Genomic DNA, 4,525 nt, shown 5'->3' with positions numbered 1-4,525 from the left:
TGACCTCTCTCCCGGCTGGGCTCCCCAGGTGACCTCCTGCAGCCAAACAAGGTGGGGGCATTACTGCACACTTGACCCAGGCCGGGCAGGCACCTGGGAGGAAGGATGGAGCAGAGGCCCCTCCCCTTGAGAGCAGTTCTGGGTCAGCTGCAGTCTGCACATCCGGGCGCGTGCACTGGGCCCCTCTGACGCCTGAGCGACAGACCGGGCCAGGCTCCTCCAGCTGCCTCACTGGCCACACTAGCACCATAGGTCTGACTTGCAGCATCCCCTGGAGAACTGGGCTCCGCCTCGCTTATGGAATGGGAACCCAGTGTCTCCTGTGGGCATCCCGACCCCAGGGGCCCCGCTGCCTTTCGGCCTGTCCTCCTTCCTGCACTAGGCCCCACATTTCATGGGGCATTTCTGGCTGTTTCTTGGATGCACTGCTCTTCCTGCTCGTTTTGGCTCTTCCTCAGTCTAGAACAGTGATGTTCAACGGTGCACCGCAAGAATTGTCAAACATGCAATACCCATTTAGTCAGGGGCACAGGCCGTTTTCCCTTAGATCAGCGGTTCTCAACCTGTGGGTTGCGACCCCTTTGGCAGTCGAACAACCCTTTCACAGGGATTGCCTAAGACCATCCTGCATATCAGATATTTACATTATGATTCATAACAGTAGCAACATTACAGTGATGAAGTAGCAATGAAAATAATTTTATGGTTGGGTCACAACATGAGGAACTGTATTTAAAGGGCCAGAAGGTTGAGAACCACTGCCTTAGATTGTCGAGAAAAAATATGACGATCCACACAACAATAGCCGTCCAGTGTGAATGAATCAAACTTATACCTATATTTTGTCAGATCAGCAAAAAAATATAACATTTTTTGGTGTGCTGCAGAGTGTTAATAGTTAGTTTATATGTGCCATTAGATGAAACGTTGAAAATCTCTGCTCTAAAAGGCTCTTTTCTGTCTAGCAAAATTCTGACTCAACTCTTTGCTTTTCATACCCTGTGCACATACCCTGTACCCTCTCCCCTGTGGCTCCCTGCCTGCCACGGTCCCCATTACACAGACACCCTCTGGAGCAGCCATGTCTCATTAGCCCTGGGAGCCCAAGTCATGCGTAGAATAGGTGCACCTACACCTGTTAGCCAAGGGGTGAGGTGGCACCGGCGCCCTCTGGGCCCTGCTTCGCTGCCCAGCTCCAGAATCCTGGTGTATATCTGGGAGGTGTGGGAGCAGCAGTGTGGGAATGGGGAGGTGAGGGAAGCTGTGTCCTGAGGGGGTGGCCTCAGGCCATGGAGCTCCATTATGAGAGTCACAGGATTAGAATGTGAATTCAATCCTAAATAATAAAAGCTTAATATGCAAATTGTCTCCTCAACTGGGAGTTCAACTGCTCGCTATGATGTTGTGCTGACCACCAGGGGGCGGCACAGACCATGGTGGGCGTCAGCAACATGGTGCTGGCAGTGGGTGGCAGTGGAGGTGCTGCTGGCCCTGATGGGCCTTGAAGAGAGCGGGACTGCAGTGGGATGGTGGAGCAGGTGAACGGGTGACGCCAGGCCAAGGCAGGTGTGAGCAGGGCCTGATTGCCCTGCCGATCACCCCACAGACGGCAACCAGCAGCGGTGGCAGGGGGCGGGGGCCTGATGACTCAGGCAGAACGGGGTGTGTGGGGGCCCAGGAGCCCAGGTGCTGCCCAGGGCCCAGAGGTCAGCTGGGACCTGCCCTTCCACCCCAGATGCTCACGCTTTGATTGCCAGCCAGGCCTAGGGACTGCACTCATGCACGAATTTCGTGCACCAGGCCTCTAGTAGAATTATATTTGACAAGGAAGAATAGAGACAAAATATCATTAAATTAAACAAGATAAAAGTGCATTCCTCTCTCGGGTGAAGCAGTGCAGGAATGACACAGCAGCTCTGCCTAATAGTCCTCAGGGATTTGGTTTTCCCCTTATTACTCTGCTATGTGTGCTCTCCACTCCAAGCTCACCTCATAGTCCAAGGTGGCTGCTGCCGCGCCAGCTCTCTCATCCCCATTCCATCGGCAGGAAGGAAGAAGGGACTCATAAGAAGAGGCAAAGCGTGTATGCCAATTGTCTTTAAGCAAAAGTCCTGAAAGCTCAGTCAGATGACCACTCCTAAATGCAAGGAAAATGCCTTTAGCCTGGCCGGATGGCTCAGTGGGTTGGAGCGTGGTCTGTACATCAGACAGGTTTCAGATTTGCCTCCTGTCAGGGCATATGTCCAGGTTGCAGGTTCACAACTGCTGGATGTTTCTCTCACATCAGTGCTTCTCTCTCCCTCCCTCTCCCTTCCCCTCTCTCCAAAGTCAATCGATAATTAAAATATTTTTCATTAGCTTTAATGAAAAAGTTATGATGTGTTCTATCTCATTCCAAGACACTCAGTTCTCACAGATAGAAAAACACAGCAATTGAATGAGGAAAACAAGTTTATATACACCAGAAACAATGACTTGAAATTAAGTCAGTACTATGATCTGTGCTAAAATGTAAATGGCGAAGTTTATTTTTCCGGAACAAGCGGGGCAGTGCCCTGCCCTCAGGGAGGCCGGGGGGCATCTCTGAGGACGGACCTTCAGGAAGAGCCTTTGGGGCTCCCGGCGACCTTGCACTGAAAAACAGAGTCACGGCGGAGAACAGTGGCCAGGAAAGCCAAGGCTTGCCCCAGGCACTTCCGTGCAGACGGACACGCTGTGCTGCAGCAGCCGAGGGGCCGTGGGAGATGCCCCCTCGTTCCGCACCGCCTGGAGCACGGTTACAAAGCAAAACAATTTGGTCCTTGCGAACATGCGCCATTTAGATGTGTTCCGCATGAGACTCTCTGCCCGGGGGCGGCAGAGTCCGGGAAACAGATGGTGAGTGTCTTCGTCTGAATCCGTAGCAGCCACGGCTCTTTGCGGACTGTATCTAATTAGTGGGTGCGGGGCGAAGTGTTTGCACAGGCAGCCTCCTTCCCTGCACCTCGCTCATCATGCTTCACAGATGCTGCACTGTTTTCTTGGTTTGGTTTTGTTTTACAAATTGAAGGCAAAACTCTCCACTGGCAGAAAGATTGCTGCTCACTTTATTGCAATGGTGGAAGCAAACCCAGGATGTCTTCAAGGCGAGACAGGCTCGTCAGCCCGGACGAGCGGAATAGGCAGGCAGACAGTTAAACGGCCAAGCTGCTCACAGCCATCCAGTAAATCGCCAAATCCTGCCGCCCCTAACCAAGAACACTTAAGAGTAAATGCTTTACACTTCTCCCCAACAAGAAGGTAAGTAGCTTAAATCACCTACTCAGAGAGGCAGATAGTAGAAATCAATTTAGTGACATTTGTGCCAACCACACCCCAGGGCGGCTGAAGGGGAGGGAATAAATCTCATGTTGGTGCATCAGCATAAAGCTGACGAATATTCTATCGAGATCCTCCCCTAAACTCCCGGCTATTAAAACCCTCAAGAAAGGACGCAGGGCGTGCTCCCCTTCCCGGGAGACGCCCACACCTCTTCCCCCACAGGCGCGTCTCCTAAACTCTAAGGTCCCCATGAGGCTTGCAGGCAGGGGAGCAATGGGCAGCGGCAGCTTGTCCCAGGCTCACTCCCTGAACCTGTTCCCAAGGCCCCCTTTCTCTGACTTCCCGGTGAGCTCACAGCAGCCCCCATGGGCTCATTTCTGCCCTGTAACATGTCTGGAGCCAGAGCAGCCCCGCCCGCTTCTTCTGTTGCTTCTTCTGTTCTAAATCCTTCCCGCTCCACTGTCCCTGGCTTTAATGAACAGACTCTCAGCGGCACCTGGGCTCCTGCTGTGAGACCTTTCCCGCTTGAAGTCAGGGACCCACACTGCAGGCGCGTGGTGGCCGAGGGCCAGGCAGCCAGGCTTCCTAGGGCCCGTGGCAGGACCTGTCTCCTCCAGGAGCAGTGTCACTCATTCCAAGCTCCGAGGCTCCACTGGGACGTGGCACTGCACTGTGCCCTGTCCCGGAGGCCGAGCCCTGGGCAGGGGCAGTGGGCACACGCCTGCTCCCCAGCCCGGCCCTCAGAGCCTCCCCTGCTGGGGCCCTCAGAGCTGGACGTCAGAAGCCTTGACGTGGGGCTGCCTTCAGAATCCAAAGACGGCCCCCCCGCCCCCAGCACTTGCCTCCTTTGCAGAGGAGGGGGTCACGTGGCAGCCACTTGCTTCAGTGTGAAGAGTATCCCAGCAACCTCGGAGCACGGGCCTGGGGTCCTCACGGAGGCACAGGCCCCGGTTATGTCACCCACAGCACCTGGATGTTACAACTCCTGAGGGGCGAGGTCCACTGACCCAGTGGAGAGTGACTTTGGTGGGAAGTTCTCGAAGCGCCTCTCCTGCCCGCAGACCATGTGGCCCCTGTGCTGGGGCTCAGTCGCCAGCACTCCCGTCTCAGACCCCTGTGCTCGGCTCTCCCGTGCAGGGCCACTGGGCGCAAGGCCCCGCACTCCGCGCTGTCACAGCAGGTCTGTGCAGGGCACTGGCTACCTGCATTCGCAAGGCGGCCGGTC

This window comes from Myotis davidii, unplaced genomic scaffold, assembly GCF_000327345.1.
Source record: "Myotis davidii unplaced genomic scaffold, ASM32734v1 scaffold1073, whole genome shotgun sequence".
NCBI lineage: Eukaryota > Metazoa > Chordata > Mammalia > Chiroptera > Vespertilionidae > Myotis > Myotis davidii.
This window is presented reverse-complemented; position numbering follows the sequence as displayed.